Source organism: Rattus rattus, chromosome 14 (genome assembly GCF_011064425.1).
Source record: "Rattus rattus isolate New Zealand chromosome 14, Rrattus_CSIRO_v1, whole genome shotgun sequence".
Taxonomy (NCBI): Eukaryota; Metazoa; Chordata; class Mammalia; order Rodentia; family Muridae; genus Rattus; species Rattus rattus.
Genome location: NC_046167.1, coordinates 22,138,023 through 22,158,142, shown reverse-complemented (window position 1 = coordinate 22,158,142; position 20,120 = coordinate 22,138,023). Strand labels below are relative to the sequence as shown.

Genomic DNA, 20,120 nt, shown 5'->3' with positions numbered 1-20,120 from the left:
AGGGTATGCTTCTTCTTCAGAAAACTCTATAGTTACCTCAGAAGCATTAAACTCTAGCTGGCTAATGGAGAAGTCCATCGACTTTGAGGATTTAGTCATTGTTGGCTGACATTCCGCTGTAATTTTGCTATTTCAAATGCCCTCTAGCTTGCTTCTTATGTATCTCTCCAATCTGATTGGAGACCCAGGCTGAATATCTCTGATTGACAGCTACATTCAATAACTACCAATCCAGCATAGACAGAATTCCCTTTCTTCTTCCTTTTTCTCCTTTCCCTGACGCAGAGACTGGTTCAGAAGCTCGCAGGCAGCTCATTACTCAAGCACTCATTCTTGATATACATACTTTGTTCTCAGCATCTGGTTATTCACCTCTCTTGGCCATTCTACGCTGGAGAAAATGAGGGTTGGCTTGATTTCCTACGACAATGCCATCCCATTTCATAATAAGAGCTCGCTAGAAAAGAAACACTTTAACAGTGATGCTAGCTAATAGTACCTAAAGCAAAGTTCTCTGCAAATGGTCTTGTGCACATTTTCAACTGTAATGCTATGGAAATAGTGCAAAAATCAGTTAGTGTCTGGAAACAATCTGCAAGATGATAACAAAGGATTGAAAATGGCTGCCTCTGAAGTGTTTGGATTTTAAAGTTCTCAGGCAATGATGGTAAATGGGAGATCTGCCAGGTCATTTATTTTGAATTTGCTTGCTTATAACTGAGCCTTACATGCTCTGGGATAGAGAACTCATTATTCATCTGAGATAGCAGAAATGATCAGGCACCTCTCCCACCCTGGCCAGTGCTTCCTTGGGCTTGTGTTGTAGCACCTTCTGTGGAGAGGAACATTTGATCCCAGTGATTCTGGCTGCCAGCCTCCTTGACCACTGGAGGGAAGATTTCCATTAGAAAATCTTAAATTCGTAGTTTGAGTTGGATGCACCAAGTGTGCAAAAAATAATGTCACCCAGATGCAGACCCTGAAAGGAACTCTTCCTTTCTGCTTTTCTTTATTGGACAGTTGACACAGCTTAAATTTTTCAGAGATTGTTTTTAGAATGTTAAATATTTTGTTATTATTGTTGTTATGCCCAGACACATAGACATCAGAGGGGGTAAGGGGGAAAAGGGAGAAGGAGAGAGATGGGAGTGGAGGAGGGGAAGAGGGGGAGGGGGAGTAAGGGGGGGAAGGTGGTGGAGGGGGAAGGAGAGGGAGTTGCCTATACAGGACTAGGAGCATCCAGGACAGAAGACCACTTCTGGGAGCCAGTTCTTTCCTGCTTCCTTTACTTGTATTCTGGGGGTTGAATTTTCAGGGGTCGTCAGGCTTGTCCATCAAGCATCTACACATATCACTGGTCTTAGAGACTTTCTATGATTATTTTTCTGTTTCAGATTATTTAGGTGAGTTAATAATATAGAACCAAAATTTTCATGTTCTTTCTTTACATACTCAAAAAACAAGGGTGGGACAGAAATCCTGGAATGTTGTCAATTTCTTTAGCATAAAGCTGGTATTATCAGCCAAAAGCTGTCAGGATACTGGGAGGACATTTCCAGTAGTAGCTTGGTAAGTCAGCTCTTGATATTGATACAACAAGCAAGAGACAATGACAATGTTCTTCTGTATATTAAAATTTATGTTTTAACATTTTGGTTTTTCTTTTCTTACTTTCCTAATCAGCTCCCACCCCATCCCAACATTCACCTAGCAGAGTGCTAACATGGTATCATGCTGGTTTACAGTTAATGATTTTGTAAGGTTCCTTACGTACAGTATCACAGTGTCAACTTGATGGAATCTAGACTTTCACAGGAGACAGGCCTCTGGGTACATTTGGGTGGGATTATTTAAACTAAGGTAAGCCTATGTGAGGGATTCTCTTGCTTATGTTAATTGATGTAGGGAGACCCATTTTAATTGTGGGCAGGACCATTTCTTGGGCAAAATTTCCAGATTGTATAACCTGGAGCTGAGCTCTGGCATTCATTTTGTTTCCAGTTTGAAAATATAATTACATCATTTCTCATTTTTCCTCTCCCTTTCTTTCCTCCAAACCTTTCCAGTTACCTACCCCTTCCTGCTCTCTTTCAAATTCATGGCTTTTTACACGTCTATATGTATATGCATATAATATATTTCTAAATATAATGTGCTCATTCTGTATAATATTACTTGTATATATGTTAAAAGGACTGACCATTTGGTATTGGATAGCCAGATCAGTGTTCTTTCTCTTGGGGAAGGCTGTTTCTCCCACTTTCAATGTTCCTTAGTTGTATGTATTTCATTGTATAGAGTTGAGGCTTTCCCTTACTCACTCTGGCATGCCCATTGGTGTCCTTGTTTAGTTCATGTTTAAAGAGTCATGTTGGTGAGACTTTTTAGGTATAGATTCGGATGTTACTAGGAGGTCACTGATTCTCTGACACAATCTTTCTCACTTCGACTCTGTTCCCTGAGCCTTAGATGCAGATATAGTTCGCAGATGTGCCCATTGTAACTAGACTTTACAACTCTTCATTTTGGCTGGCCGTGGTTCTCTGTAATGATCTCTGTCTATTATAAAAAGAAGTTACCTTTATGAGGGGCGAGTACTACCTTTTATCTCTGGATATAAGGACGAAGGCCTAGAATGCAGTTAGGGATTATGCTGGCTGGTTTAGTAAAGTGATGGTTGGAGGTTCTCCTCAAAGATCTGTGACTTCACCAGCCCCAAGTAATTGAATAGGTATCAGGCATAGTTTCCCAATTGCTGGGAGCTTCTAAAGTCAAACTAGGAAGTTCTTGACTACAGCCACGGGAATCATGCCACTACTGCACCCTTAGGATGACTGCTTCATGCTGGTGGTTATTACTGTGGTTTTCAGGTGTCAAAGCTGGTCAGGAGTGTTGGTTACTTCTCTGCTTTCTGGTACCGTGAGATTTTGCACTAGTATTTGTCTTACTGATCTCTTCCTTTTGATTGTGGGTATGATGGGTACATCTAGATCTTTCTGAACCAACTTCTCTGCCACAATGGACGTACCTTGAACTGTGACCCCTCAAAACCCCCAAACACCAAAAACCAAAATAAAAAACACCCCAAAACCAAAACCAAAACCAAAACCAAAACAAAGCAACCAACCAAACAAAAATCGCCATCATCCTTTGGTTACTTTCGTCATGGAGTTTTATGCACAGCGATTGAAGGGAAAGTAAGATATATACATGGTTTCCAGGACATCATTCTAAAATGGCTTGGATTCAGTGACAGCAGCCCCTGTGACGAAGAGTATGCCTCTGAAAACATAGAGATTCCATCCCATCTTTATCATGAGCACATCAGGAAACTATACTTAATTTCACTGGATCTCTGTTTCACTTCTAAATAACTAGAATGTAAGCTCTAAAAGGAAAAGCACTATTTGTCTTCTTTTTCTTTCATAACTACAGCCGCCCAATACAAAGTAATGTCTGTTCTATGCTATATGGTAGGTGGTCACTAAATATTGATGAGTGGATGGAAGATTGATGGAATGCATACCTCTTTCGGCCTAAAGTCATTTTGAAATAGACTTTCTTAGTGAGGAAATAGAAACAAGTGAAGAATTTTAAAAGGAAGCATAGCAGACAATATTTACTATGTACAGAACTAAATATTAAAAAAAATTAATAGTCTGGCATTGAAGGGACATAGGACTTTTCAATCAAATCAGAAAAATCATATGGGCCACCTGACTACTGGTTCTTAGTTCTTTTCTTTTGTTTGTTTTTATTTGTTTTTTATAGGAATGTAAAAACAGAGAGTCAGTACAAAGATACAAAGAGGTAAACTATCTTGCTAACTGATTTGACCACTATTTTTACTCAAGAACAAGTTATCACAAAGGAGATTTGTTCAACTCTAAGGCAAGGGATGAACTTTAAGAAGATTTAATGATGAGGACTCCAAATGTTATTTTTTAAAAAAAGAATATAAAAGGGTCATGCTGTGTAGTCCAGGCTAGTTGCAAACCTGTTATCCTCCAAGTGCAATCTCCCTAGTGTGGCTTTTACAATTAATTATTTTAAGAATTGAATTGAATGATCATTTAACTTCATCGTTAAGTTGACAAAATTTAAAAGCACCATGGAAACAGACAAAACAAACATGATTTTTTTTTTTTTGAGAAAGACTTAACTAAGCTGAGAAAACCTACCCAGAATGTGGATGACATCATCTCATAGGCTGAGATCCTGGACTAGATAAAAATGATGGGGTGTGGGGAGAAAGCTAACCGAATGCCAACATTTCTCACTTTCTTTTTCCTTATTGTGAGCAGCTCCCCATGCTTTTGTCAACAGACCATATCTACACAATGAGCTGTATCCTCAAATTCTGGGCCAAGATAACCCCTGATCTCCTTAAGCTTTTTTGGTGTTTTGTCCCAGGAACAAAACAAAGCAACTGACACATGTGTACTTATAAGTTACATGCCATGTACTTCTGTACAGTATCTGTGAAAACATGTTTGCTCAGTTCTTTTGCGTGTGTCCTTTTACAGCGTTGTTCTGCACTTCCTTGGCACATTCCTGATTCTGAGAATAGGGTGAGATTACAACTTGATAAGAGAAGATACGTCAGAAATGTCAAACCAGATCACTTAGGTTCAGCCCTGTTATTCATTTCACCTTTGATTTTTTGAAGTTTATAGCCATCAGAATTGATAGCGCGATTCATCTGTTTGTCTGTTATTAACATGTACATGTGTTTAACAGTTAGGCGGAATGGGTGAGGAATGGATTGAGTATATATCGATTGCAGAAGTGGAGTCTATTTCACATCTGTTTGTTAATGTGAATGGCATTATTTTTTCTTGAAACAAGCAATCTGGATGTCCTGCGGTGGCAGTGAATGCCACAGTAAAGAACAAGAATCTGACATCAAAAGATCTGGGCATAAAATCTGCTAACCACTCCTACTCAATCTTGGACAACAACGAATCTTCTGCAATCCTCAGTGCATTCATGGACAGCCCTTGATCAAAATGTTCTGTCGCATTTTAAGAGTAGAGGAGAGCTGGGTGGTGGTGATAGGTGCCTTTAACCCCAGCACTTGAGAGTCAGAGGTAGGTAGATCTCTGAGTTTTGAGGCCTTATCTACAGAGTGAGTTCCATGCCAGCCAGGGCTGCACAAAGAAACTCTGTCTTGAAAAACCAAACCAAACCAAACCAAATCAAACCAAACCAAACCAAACCAAGAATAGAGATGGAGCTTCTGGTAACCACAAAGCTGTCTGGGTTAAGACGAGGTTTAACATCTGTATTATTGTTTAGTTACAGTCACTACTGATGTTCTATTGCTATTAGTTGCGTGTTAAAACCCACAGGAAGAAGGAAAGAAATGACTGATGAGGCAAATCATTACAGGGTCTATTCCAGTGTATAAGAACACCTACTGATGAAAAGCATGACCACCTCCCCTACATCATGTGCTGTGTACAATATTGCATGCATGTACGCATGCGTGCGCACGCACGCACACACGCACGCACACACACACACACACACACACACACACACACACAGAATGACAAAAGAGAAAAAAAAGCCAGTAAGAACATAAAAAATTCTAAAACTAGTCATAAGACAGGGGAAACTTGTGAAAATTTCTAAGCACCTGTCCTTATCCTGACCAACAAGATGTTCTTTTCAATAAATACATGTGACTATAGACATATAAATTTATAAGTAAGTAGATATATTTATATGTACATATTTAGCGAAAAACACACATATACATGTGTGCATACACATAACATGTATACATATATATGCATATGTGTATGTGTATATATTTAGGTGTATAAATACTTTTGTACACACCAGTTTTCAAAAGAAGTCTTGGGGAAGTCCTTCGATTTATCCTGCTGTACTCCAGAAGTGAGCTGAGCTTTCTTACCTTCTAGAAGTCTAACCTTTAGAGCTTGTCCTATAGCTTTCTATCTCCACTTCTTTCACTTTTGAAGAGCAAAGACTGAGAGCCTTGACTGTTGATTCCATGTTGGCATTTTTGGGCTTTTCTTTCTCTCTACTATTTCAAATACAAGATTCCGAAGATGAGAAACACCTATGCATTATTAAACTAACGTATTTTACCTCTGGCTCTAGCAGCTTTTAGCGACTACTGGGGATCTACTTTTCAGAGTGGCACTGTGTCATTGGGTGGGGATAGGTTCATGAAATCCCTGGCCAGTTTTTATGTGCAGCTCAGAGCCTCGTCATCCATTCCTAACCGTGTGTCTCATTTGTGCCTTTTGTTTCCCAGTGGTATTAAGACTGCCCACTCTTACTAGAGTGAGGATTACAGTGTTATTGGCTATAAAGCCTTTAAGCTCTCTTTTTAGGTGTCTTTCAAATCTAGATCTCTTTAAGCTAACCAAGCTCTTTGCTTGACTAAATCTTGGTCGAGATTTAGACGGACAACTGTGAGAGAGTGAACAGTTTGACAGTATTATATTCCTCTCTTGGTTGCCTATTTTGCACTCCCCTCCCCCAATCACAAGTGCAACAACGAACACTTCAATTAGCAAATTAGTCAGTGCTGAAGGATACAGGCTAAAATCTACCCCTGCTATTCCTTTCCTTTCTCAACTTTATTTGAAAATGAACAAATATGACAAATATAATAAAATAATCTGATGACATATTAACAGTGAGAGCCAATGATAGCTACTGAGAAAAATGTTATATATGAGAAAAAATGAAACCTACTGTAAGTGAGGTCTGTGATGTTATGTAAACAAATGGCTCCTATAGACTATATGCTGGTGACTGGGAAGTTAAATGGTATGACTAAGATGTTTGAATGCTCACACAGCCCTTGTTCTGGGCACACAAAAAGGGCAACTCTATGCATTTGGAGCTGATTCACCCACATCAAGGATTGGCTGTAAGGGTATGCATGGAATCATGCATATATATATTACAAGGTCCTGCCTTTTAACTATAATCCAGTCACATCACCTACAATCCTCTGATCAACAGTGGAATAGTTTCTCTGTGTATACTCTTCCAACTTCACGGTAGATCTTTCCTTCTCAGAAACTAGTGACATCAGTTGTCACCAGAATAAAAGTAATATCCTCTACTCCGGGGCTTGATTTCCTCTAAACCTAGTTAGTGCTTCTTCATTTCATGTCTATAAATCTGTCAGGAAGGCTTCTGAATACTTCTACTTCTAATCTGTTCTCCTTTTTTGCCTCTTATTTTTTAAGTGATTAATTCTATAAAATGCTCTACTGTAAGGATTTATTGCTTCCCTGTAATTTTAACTAATCTGGTCAATTTATTGAATCATCATTCTCTAGTTAGTCTGTTATTTTAAAGGCATTTCATTCATTTATTCAGTACTTAATATTTTGCAGACAATATCCCGGAGATGAAAAGACATGTAGATTGATAGGTAGATAGATATAGTTGATACGTAGATGCTCAGAAAGATAGAGGATATACAGATAAATGAGCAGTTATCAATTCTAATGACTAAAAAAGGTTTACTGTTTATTGTAGCAATGTTTACAATGCAACACAATTTTACAATTAGTATTTTTGGCTCAGTAGAGCAGTATCAAGCCTGGTGCTCTGTGACTAAGAAGCATTCCCATCCAACAGGTGTTTCAATGCTAGTGAAATCACCAAATGTAATCCTGGCTAAGGCTATCTATCCACTCCTACAAGTCATTCATGAAAGTCTAAATAAAATCCAAGTGACCAAAGATTCCTCAATTACTCTTTTCTTTTTCTACCATCAACAGAAGTCTTTGGGGCAGGTTTTCAAAGCCCCCTGAAATTATGATTTTGTGTGTGTGTGTGTGTGTGTGTGTGTGTGTGTGTGTGTGTGTTTACTAAGTTTATTTGTTGAATGGACTCATGATGGGTCAGCAAGAGCATTCTTTCCCAGCCCAAAGTCTAACAGCTTTGGTGTGATGGATCTAATGAAAAATTTAATATCTCCCACTTCCTTCTTCTATTGCCTTTTTGTTTGGTTTTCATGGGAATCTAATTCTGAGTGTTTGTACTAGGCTGGTGCTTTCCCTTTTCCCACCCTTGATTAAGTAATGGTTCAGTCAGTGAATGGAGTTAGGGGAGGTGTGTGTGTGTGTGTGTGTGTGTGTGTGTGTTCACGTGCATATGTGCATGTGTACACACACACACGTGTATGCATGTGTGCATGTATGAGTTTATGTATGTGTGTGGACACATGCATGAGTGCATGTGCATGTACTTTGTATACACGGACTGTGAGGCTTTAGGAATCAATGATTATCAATAGTGAGAGGCAGTATGGAGGCCAGTTACATCATGCTTTAAATATTTTAATCTTGGGACTTGGAGTGCAACTGAAATGAAATGCACACATACACACACATACACACACAGGTACACACACAGACACAGACAGACAGACAGACAGACACACACATACGCACGCACGCACACACACACACACACACACACACACACACACACACACACACACACACACACACACACTGGCAAACCAGTGAGCTGAAGTCATGGTTCAGTGGTTAAAAGCAACTGACTGCTGTTCCAGAGAACTTGGGTTTGATTCCCAGAATATACATAGTGGTTTAACAACCACTTGAAACTCCAGTTCCAGGGAATCCAACATCCTCTGGAAGGCATCAGACGCTAACATGGTGCACAGATATATGCATAGGCAAAATATTCACACACATACAATAAAATAAAAATTTTAATAAATTAAATCAACAAATCAAATCTTATCTTCAACTTTGAACTTCAAGATTAAAGACAATTCAAGCCCCCATATCACTATTACATTTTACCCTCCCATTTTCACTGAAATTTTAAGTAAGCATCCTTAGTCTGGTTATGGAATCTAGCAATAAAATAATAAGTTCTCCAATAGGACTAGATCCTGTAACCCAGACTCTTACATTTATTTACTATCATAAAGCATGCTTGAAGCATTTATAACTATGTAAAACTAGGAACGTGACTTACTTAAATAATTTCTTTCTCTTGTTTGTATTTGGAGGAGGAGACATTTCTGATTCTACTTGCCAAGTTTCAGTAAAATTACATACTGGTTCAATCTATTACTTGGAATGTTTGAAATGATCATGGAAGATTTAAGTATTACCAGATTGTTTTGTTCATCAATTTCCTAAGTCCATTTTAGTAGGTTGTTCTGACATGTGAAAAGTTTTCCTCAAGTATGATTCTTTTTAAATACTCCTTTGTCCTTTGGCAATCTTGACGCAGTCCTATCTCTGTTTCCCTCCATTACCTGTAACTGTTACACCTGAAGGATCCTTTACTGTGTTGTATTTCAGCAATGTAACATGACCTAAATTCCGCCATCATTGCGATGGCTGTTTTCCTTCCCAACCCTTGAGGGCTTGTGCCTATGAGATCTGGTGGGGCAGAGTAGGCTCAACACACCACAGTACCTTTTCACAGAGACATCATTGAACTTCAGCTGTTGCTAACTGAGACAGCTGATTTTCTTGTTGTCAAGGAGGAGGAACATCTAGAGTCTGGGCAGAGGCAGAGACGGCCCAATGGCAGAAACTTCAGGTCTAAAGGAGCAGGACAAAGTCTTGCTAGTGAAAGTTAAAGGAGGTAAGAAGTCAGATGTTGTATTGGATAAGGGCTGAGTTTTATCCCCACTGAGAAGGTGAGTGAGTTGTTCATTGAGTCTCATGAGTAGCAGCGTAAATAGGATGAAGCCACTATGTTTGGTTTCATTTTGGTCCTGGCTTCATTTTGTCTAGGTCATATACATATATATGGGGTGTGTGTGTGTGTGTGTGTGTGTGTGTGTGTGTGTGTGTGTGTGTTATACATATATCACAGTTGCCACAAACAAGCTCATGTGACTGTTTTGCTGTTTGCTCCATTTTCTCTCACATCCTTTCCAGACTGCAGGCACAAATTACAAAGTATCTATCCTATTTTTGTTAATGATATGAAACAGAGACAATAGACCCTTCCTTCAGAGATTTCTAAAACAAAAATCTCCTCCAAGTGTTTGGAACCTACAGAACTTGTGTATAATGTCTATGAAGTGACTACATTAAGCTACTCTTTAACTACAAAAAGCAATCACATACCCAGGGAAATAATTATGATAGAAAATGCCTCCAGAACCACCCAATTTCAAAAACATGATACTTACTACAAGTTCTTGCCTCTCTTTCCGTTTAGAAATCTAATGTTTATATTTCAGGATCCTCATATGAGGTGCAATTCTCCTAATTTGTAGATTACAGAATGTGTGAGGAGTCTGCATCTTTATCTTTGTAAACAGTGACAAAGAATTTGCCAGTTCTCTTTAGTGGGATGTAGAGGCCTTTGTGTATATGCCTGCTCCATTATTTATTTATTTATTGTTTTTGAGATACCTATATGCTGATGTCTATAGTGGACACAAAAGCTTATACTCTATCAGCAGTTTATAAGGACATAGCGTCTCGAACAACATTGTTATTTAATTTCTTGATGGTGGTCTTTCTCACTGGGATAAGTTAAGGAAGAAATACTGAGAGCAAAGAGGGCCAGTCCAATGGAGAAGGAAGAGATTGGAAGAACATAAGAGGGAAGGAGAAGGTGGGGAATGAACTCAAGCAAAATATGTATGAAAACCTCATCTGTGTAAAAATTTTTGAGAAACAATTTTTTATTTATAATACAAATAAACACTGTTGAGTTCACATTTGATTCCAGGATGACAAGAGGTTGTGCCTATAGTTTTATGATTTTACAGGACATTCTGAGCAGCTATTTCCTGAACACTTGATGACATTTGAAAAATTCTTTCATTTTTATTTTAAATCAGTCAAACAAAATAATCAAGAAAAATAAGCCCAAACCAACACTTTTAACATAGCTGGCCAAAAGGGTGTCGGTTGTTTCTGTTGTGAAGGGGGCTGGTGATGAAATCCATCATTCTGGATACAGAATGATTATAGAGTTAAAAATATGATATTGTATGATGTTATTTGGCTTGGTAAAATGGGAATAAGATATTATATTGGAAGACTCTTCCTTCTGTTTGATCACACATTTTATTAAAGGCACAGGCAAGTCTTCCAGCGTGAGATATTTTAAGTTGTATTGGTGAGAACATCGGATAGATGATTGGGCAGAGGGAGCGAGCCAGCAGCAGCAGGGGGGAGAGGATGAGTGATGGCTCTCTGCCGTCGCTAACGTTCACAAATCTATCATTCGGGATGCACAAATTAAAATTATTCACCAAGCAAGAATGGCATTGAATTGTACCTTATAAAATTCCCAGAGTAAGTAGGGAAATGCCAGGCTGATATATCTGTGCAGTAAGACACATATAATCATGCCACCATCAATAACAGCCCTCACACTTTATGAACTCTGGTCTTTTTGAGGAGGCCATGAATAACCAGAACGCACGGTCTCTTGCCAAAAGCGCAGCAATAGATTGCGTTCTGTGTTCACCACCATCTGACTCCATCTGAAGCAATTAAAAGATCCATTTAACACGTTTCAGTTTTGTTAACGTTACTGCCCAATTGCACGACAGAGTCATTTTGCATATTTAGTGAGTTCAAAATGTCCACCACTTAAATCACTACCTGCCCAGGTTTTTCAAGCCTTGCCCCATTTCTTATTTTAATGTGACTGACTGGACATATGCTCTAGACCCAATTATTTGTTGAGTCAATCCTGAATGCAAAATGGTCAGTGAAAGAGTTATACACTTTGTGATTTTTATTTATTGTTTATGGTAACTTGATGAGCTTTACAAGGAGAAAGTTAGTCTTTGAATCATCCATACATGTATATAATGTTTCTTGATGTTTAATTTTGGTATTAAAAATTAAGCTAATGTAAAAGTACTGGGTTTCATCATAGCATTTTCACACATGTGTGAAATTATACTTCATTTTAATTCATACCATCCTCACCTACCCTCTCTGCCTTTGCCTAGTTCTGGTTGGTATTTTCTTTCTTCCAAATAGTTCTTAGATATACTTTCATATCACATGTAACCTATTACCCTCCTTTTCACCCACCCCTCACTATGTTAAGCAAAATAAAGTAGGCTCAGAACATTAAGTATCGATTGTTTTTTCAAATACATAGCATAGATTCATAATTATTTGTATTTTATGATGAAATATAAAGAAGAGGAGGAGAGGGCAAAAATGATCTTGAGACGTAACCATCATAGCTGGGTAAGAGCTTCTGGGAATCCTCTGTCTTTCACTCTTATTTATAATAGGAGCCCTGGGAACACAGATGTACCCTATCTGTGTTTATGGGTTCATTTGTGTTTATGTGGGTTTATGTGGGTTCAGGTAATGAGAACTCAGTCCCCATTGTCAAAGGCATTAACTACTGGGTCATATCCTGTTCCCAACATGTATGTTTTTACATGTTAGAAAATGATCATAATCACAGACCATCTGTCTGTGATGCCAACACAACCTGGATTCCAGGCCATTCCAGTTTCTCCTTGTACCTAACCATAACCCACAAGTTCTTCCTTTCAGTGCTGGTCTGGGAAAGCTCTTGCCCTTTGGGTGATGAAGATTTTCCTTGGTTAGGCGATGTTCTATAGGACTAGGTGATGCTCTACAGGACTAGGTGATGCTCTACAGGACTAGGTGATTAGTGGCCCTGTTCCTACTGCGCTCAGAGGTTAAGACTTTCCTTTAGACGCTTATACACTTCTAGTTTTTTCAGATGGAATGTGGTCTCTTTTTGTCATCTTTTTTTTTTTTTTTTTTTTTTGCCTTAACCATATTCTTTTATTATTTTTTATTTTTTTTTTTATCTTTATTAACTTGGGTATTTCTTATTTACATTTCGATTGTCATTCCCTTTCCCGGTTTCCAGGGCCAACATCCCCCTAACTCCTCCCCTCCCCTTCTATATGGGTGTTCCCCTCCCCATCCTCCCCCCATTACCACCCTCCCCCCAACAATCATGTTCACTGGGGGTTCAGTCTTGGCAGGACCAAGGGCTTCCCCTTCCACTGGTGATCTTACTAGGCTATTCATTGCTACCTATGAGGTTGGAGCCCAGGGTCAGTCCATGTATAATCTTTGGGTAGTGGCTTAGTCCCTGGAAGCTCTGCCTCAGCCATATTCTTATCACCATATTCTAAGCCTTAAGAATATAAACATTAATTTTCTTTGGAGCCTCCTTCTTGCTTTCTAGTTAATTACTTCAATAGTGGGAGAGAAGTTTCCTCCCAGAGACCTTGATATTCTAGAGATGTTTTTGATTGCTGTAACTTACACCGTTATTGTAGAGATGAGGCATGCAGAGGTCAGAGATACTGATAAACATCTCACATACCTAAGAAAACAAGAAAAAGTCATCCAGCCCCAAGACTCAGCAGCGTCAAAGGTAAGAAGCCCCTCTGTCTATTGGAGCTACAAACTCCCACTGTCTCCTGGTCACTTGGCAGCTCATTATAGTAGGGCTTCAGGTTCCACCACCCAAAAGAAACTTACTTGTTGACAGTCATTGATGACATACTTCATGTCACCAAACTGAGTGGACATCTCGTCTTATTTAAACTCTGTACGAGGGCATCCTACATCTGCCATATTTTCTTTATTCTTTTTTGAAGAGTTTTTATTTTAATCATGTGTGTGCTCATGGATGGGTATGTGCATGTGATTAACTATGGGATCAGAGGCATCAGGTCCCCCAAAGCTGAGTTACAGGTGGTTGTGAGCCACCTAATGTGGGTGCTGGTAACTGACTTTGGTTCTCACCAAAAGTAATACTGGCTCTTGACTGCTGCTAAGACTACTCTCCAGCCACCTTTCTTTCCTTCTTAACACACTTTCTTCTTCAGTGTTTCTCATGATGTTTCAACAAACTGACAGTAATCACCGACACGTCCTCCTTTCTCCAATCTGGTGAGATGCTGATGAAGTTAATTCCTGCTTTCTCCATTGCGTATCCTTGTTTAGAATCACCTAGACTACACTAAAACTTTCTATGTGATCTACCAAGATAGAGCAACTCCAGTTTCCAATCTCTTTTCCACAAGACAGAATGGTTGTTTCTACCCATAAACCTTATAACATGCTTTCACTCAATGCCCTTAATTTATGACATCCTCATCTATCGATTTTTGAATAAGATCCCTAAGGCCATGTGATTTTTGGATGTTCCCAAACTCTATAAATCAGTCTCCCATTGTATCTGCCTCTTTCCCTTCATTCTATGCAGCCTTGACTGTTCTACTCACTCTATTCATTTCAGGCACATGCCTCTGCCTGGAAAAGATGCTTCTCCTTATTCATCAGATAGTACTCAGTATTCAGGGATCAGAACATCTGTCCTCCTCAAAGAAGCTCATCCTGCTCATCTCCATCTTCCTAATAGGCCAAATCCTTTAGTGAGAGGTGCTCACACATCACCTCATATTATGATTGCTGATTAATCTGTGGCTCACTTGGCAGGCTCCAGGCCATCTTCCACATAGGGTTATGGATAAATTTCTCATGAATAATACAAGGGCTGAACCCTGTGTCACATGCGCATTAATAGCTGTTGAATGTCTGAATTTTGGAGTGATTCTACAATTTGCACCTATAGGAAAAAGGTAATAGGATGCTGCTTTTTAATATTCAAACTTTATTCTAGAGCCTCTTTGGTGAAGGAATGAAGAAACATTCATAGGCCCCTGGCTATTTATATTTTATACATTGAACATTCCATGCGGGTTATAGGTCTATAATATTCTATACCAGTTTTAACTCAATTAAGTCCTGGACAAAACCAAGTTTTGATTATTTGCTGATGTTATTTTTTTCTTCAGCATAGTATATTTTACTCTAATTCTTTGTACTATTTTTTTTCTTTTAAGAGACTCACAAAATCAGTATTGATAATTGCCATTTACTCTTATTGTCCTGATAAACCATAGAGGCTAAGTCTTCCCATCACCCTTCTCTATTCTTGGGTGATGAATGGTTGTGCATTTTTCATGGAGAAGCCAGTCATGGTCTTTGCATCATGCAATGGCTCTGGTTGGTCTCTTCTGAGCCCCCCAGAACCTGTCTGTGCAATTTTCCCTTTTGCCTGTCTTAGGAAGGAACTCAGGGGACTTCCTCAGTGTTTGGCAACATTTTCTCTTTTATGCAGTATGTGTTAGAGAGAAGGAACTCTTTGAGGGGAAGGAGAATGAACACTCTGTGCACTTGTCAGACAGAGAAATGTGTGCCAAGATGAATGAATATGTTGTCACAGAAGTGGAGAAAGAGCTAGAACACAGTGTTTTGAGAGTGTTGACCTTGTTCAACACATAGTCTGAATACTCATGGGGGGATACCAGTTAACGCAGTCTTATTTTGGCTTGTAATATTTGCATCCTAAAATAATTACAGAAGTGTGTTGAAGAAACAAAGTAAGAAGTAGTGGAGAGTCTAGGATTTTCATAGGTGCAGTAGAGGATAGGATTCTTTTCCTACTGAGTTTGTGTGGGGCCATATGGTTTTCTTAGTCCTTTGGGCTTTTAAATATCTTCATACCGTCCAGTACTCAGATCCCTTACCCTTGACAGGTGTTTCTCAGCATGAAGCGTGTTTTTGTTTTCAATATTGCTTCTTTCCTACCTTATGTCCTTCAAACACTCTGACGACAGAGAACTGGATTGATGCAAACTAAGCCTGAACCAGTTGTAAATAACACATTTCTACACACTCAGGAGTCAATGCAGCTTAGAGTGCAGGGTCTTCCCAGGACAGGATCATTTGCTGATGTGACTATAGCATCTCTCATAGACTCAGCATGTTTGACACAGTCCTCCAGGCAACTACCATTTGGCTTGGAACAACTTTGCCTTGAACCAAATGTGCCTTGTCAGATCACCACTGGGACTTTCCAATGCAGTTTCTTTCATATTAGATGTACTAATCTGTGGCTATCACTGGAAAATTTACCTCTTGATATCAAGTAGTAAAAGATGACACTGATTATAGCATTAAGAAAATGGAAATAAAACCATGGATTTCATTCCATTACTTGGTTGTAATATTTTTCCTTCCTCCTTTTACCAAATCTGACTTTCCCTCTTATTCTATTTATTTCCATCTTTCTTCATTTATGAAATGCAAGCATATTTAGCAATTAAATACTGAAAATGTTTGCATTTAAAGAAGGATGGTCTGGAGAAGGAAATACTAAGGTAAACACCAGGAGAGATAACAGACATACTGGAGAAACTCAGTCCTCTTATCAGGAGGGGTGATCTTGACTCAGTTTCTTCACAGGGAGATCATCATCCTGATGCACACCCACATTTCCATATGATTTATGGGAGGAGTTGTCTTGATCATCTCTCTCCCAAGTATCCCTTTCTCCCTATTCAGCAGTTTCTCCCATGTATGCCATCAGAGGACGAGTCAGCAGCACTTAAGTCTGCTAGCAGATCCGTGAATATCATTGTGTAGACTTGGGGTTAGCTCATCAGATGTTCCTGGTCAAGTCACTGCATCTCTTTGAACTTTGTCATCATTCATGTAAAGTGCTGAACTTGGCCTGTGAACCTGGGCTTCGAGCAGTGTTGTAGACCAGAATGATCAGAAATATGGTATTTATGTTCATGATGTTATGTTCCCCTCCTATCTCCTCTTAAGGGTTCTATTCACAGTTGGAGAATTGTCCCCAGGTGTGTTTGGATAAGGACCTTAGGACCGTCGTCATTCCTTTGGTCTTGGAGACTCTAGGTACATGGTGGGAATTGGGGATGTCTAATATGGCTCATCAGTAGTTCATTGTATGCATACAAGAAGACGCCTTCCTACATATTTTCCAACAATTTCAAACAGTGGAAGCTATCATTTTGCCACACGGTTGGAGTTCATCATATGCTATGTCTACAAGCATGAGACAGGTGACCGTTAGTCTTCTTGCTCTAGTAATAAGCCAGTAAACACAGGAGCATATCTAATGTGAGTCCCAGCCTGTGACAGCAGAGCCTTGTGACTTGAAGGAAAAGCAAATTACTTCTTTGAATTCTCTCTTCATATTCTACAAGTTCTAGCTAAACGACACACCATAAGCCTGACAATCAACTTACAAAACTGCACAGGGAAAGCTAGACTGGTAGCTTTTGAACAGAATATCTCAGTTATGTCTTTCTACCCTTTTCCCCTGACTTGTTTCCTGAAGGGGTTAAAAGTGTCTCCTGTAGGTCTGATGCTGCTAGTGAGCTTATTTACTTCTGTCTTGGATTAGTCCCTGACTTCCAAGGGATTCTGCACTTGGCCATAGGCAGTAAGCAAACTTCTTTTTATAGGAGCAAGGATTGGTAGTTTCACCTGTCAATTATGGAAACTTAAGTGGCAGAGTCAAGTAAGTCTCAGTGGTCTCAGGATTTGAGTAAGGGTAGAGTCACTTTCAGTTCGCAAAGCCTAAAGATGACTGTAGTCGTTGTTGTCCCCTGCAGGGGTAGCTGGTTTAACTGGAAAGATAAAGGGTGAGAGCAAGTACAAGCATGTAAAATTTCCAAATCACAAATCTTGGCCATGGTATCTGCAGAGGCCAGTGAGTCCCATTCTTCATAGAGCTGTCCCATGAATAGCATTCCATGAAATCAACTGTCCTTGTGGCACCTGTTCTTGGAGGGATCATTTAAATCCTCTACAAATTCTTACCCATATCATCATCTGGTAATTTGTACTCCCATCGTGTGAGTGTTTGTGCATTGGTGCACATGCATGTGTGTATCCGTGTGCATACTGAGGCCAGATGTTAGGAGCTGGAATCTTCAGTAGCTTTCCACCTTACATTTTGAGTCAGGGTCTCTCACTGAATCTGGAGTTCAGAGAGAACACCAATTAGGATTGGCCAGATGGCTGGGAAAGCTCTTTCTGTCTGTGATTCCTTGGTACTGAGATTGTAGGTACCTGCTGCTATACCTGATTTTTTACTTGGGTGCTAGGGATTGAAATCAGGTCCCCATGTTTCTGTGACATGCAGTTTACCTAAGCCATTTTCTTTTTTTTTTATTATCTCATTTATTTTTTTCCATCTTTATTAACTTGGGTATTTCTTATTTACATTTCGATTGTTATTCCCCTTCCCGGTTTCCGGGCTAACATCCCCTAACCCCTCCCCCTCCTCTTCCATACAGATGTTCCCCTCCCCATCTTCCCCCCATTACCACCCTCCTCCCCAGCAATCCTGTTCACTGGGAGTTCTTGCTAAGCCATTTTCTTAGTCCATATTGTGCCCCTATTTTAAGGAAGTGGTGCATGAACCATGAAGAGCCCATTAAGCCAAACCATGGAGGTTTGATTAATATCTGAGCTTCTGTGTTGTAGAAAATTTTCATCCCAACTAGGGGTTTCTATCTCACCTTTGACCCTTTAGTTCCTGGATAACACACACACACACACACACACACACACACACACACACACACACACACACACGGCCTTTATATTTACAATAAGCCTTAAACAGCACGAGAGTTGGGTAGCTGCCTATCCTCCATGTCATTAGGATCTACTTTCTTATCAATAACCATGAGTAATAACTTACTATTTTTGCATCTGTGCTGCTCTTAATGCCAATTGGCCAGCCCTCAGGGTCATGTTTTTATGGCTCTCCTAACCCATGGTGGCTTTTTCCTCCTCCTGCACCCTTTCCTCCTAGTTCTCCTCTGACCCCAAACCTAACCTAACCCGCATCTATGTCTCTTCTGTCCAGCTGTTGGGTGTTGGCATCTTTATTTATCAATCAGAAATAATTCAGGGGCAAGGTCTATGTGAGGACGTCCATCTCTGGGACAGCTAGGACTTGGGGACCTAAACTTAGCATTACAATAGATAAGAAAAGACCGAATCTCAACACCTCTGCATCCTTTTGATATATTCAGTGTCTCCAGCATATACCCGAGTTTTACAAATTATACCTTCTGAACCTGAGATATTTTCTCTAAGAAATAAAAGGCTTATTGAATAGCGGTCTACAGAATAAATAAAATATGAAATGAGAATGGGCTGGGGTTTTCTGAGATGTGTTGTTAATATGAAATAAAAGCACCCGGCAAGCCTGGTGATGGTTTAATTGTGCAAAACAAGAAGGCAGCCAGATCTCTATCTGATATGAAAGCCAAGTTGGCTGAGTGGACAACACAGGAAGCTGCTTGGCTCTGGCAAGGAAAGGAAATTCTGGAGCAGAAAATTACAAGTATATACAGACACATGTGTGTCACCAACCTCAGGGGTCCTCTTCTTTTTATTGACTCTTGCCCCTAGCCACACCAGACTTGAAAGTAACTCCCCCCCCCCTTTTGATAATAATGAACAGAAGTGATCAAATATATCCTTTAGATTGCACAAAACAAAAAGGCTCAGGGCAGTTTCAAGCTTAAGGCTCTATTGAGAGTTATGGACTTTAACTATGTCTGGAACTGTAGAAGTCAACCCAGTGCATGATGGTCCTGGCATCAGTGCAGGGATGGGGGGGGGTTCTCCTGATAGGTGTCCTTGCAGGATCCCTGACAGTTTAAAGTTCTCCAGCTGCCTCCCTCACTGAGATTCTCCCTATGCTGGTGAGCACCGGTGTTGTGTCTCAGTGTGGAGAAATAAGAAAGGCACAGGTGACAATAGATTGGTGGGGAAGCAGCCCCAGAGCTTGGCAGGGGAGCATCCATGCCTTTGCGTCTTTGTAATTATGCTCTTGTTGTCTTTCCTCTCTCTCCTTATAGCCATCTCTCCATCAAAAAAAAAAAAAGTATCCAATTTCTGAATCTGTTCATGGAGCCTTGCAAGGGTATTACTGCCAGCCATCTTGCTTGGATAACATTAGCTCACAGCCACATCTCCTGACACAGTCTATTTCAACCTACCACAGCTTCCGGGCTCAGGGTTTGTGTTACAGACTCCCTTGGGGATGTCCATCATGGATCTCAGAAGGAGATCCTACAGACACACAATTGCCCCTACTGAAGTCCTACCTCTCCTGTCCTAATTCCCTGACTGTGGGAGAGAAAACTCCGAGACTAGGACAGAATATGTTCAGCCCCACTGACGGTGGCTACTCTGATGCCTACTGTGTGAACTACTGAGGAAATGTGTGACCTGTCTTCACATGAA

At 39.9% G+C, this 20,120-nt stretch overlaps 1 protein-coding gene across 4 annotated transcripts in view; it reads right to left on the bottom strand.

The window, feature by feature from the left end:
- Adarb2 (adenosine deaminase RNA specific B2 (inactive)) overlaps positions 1–20,120 on the bottom strand; it is a 542,810-nt gene that overhangs the window by 313,367 nt on the left and 209,323 nt on the right. The gene's annotated exons all lie outside the window — the stretch shown is intronic.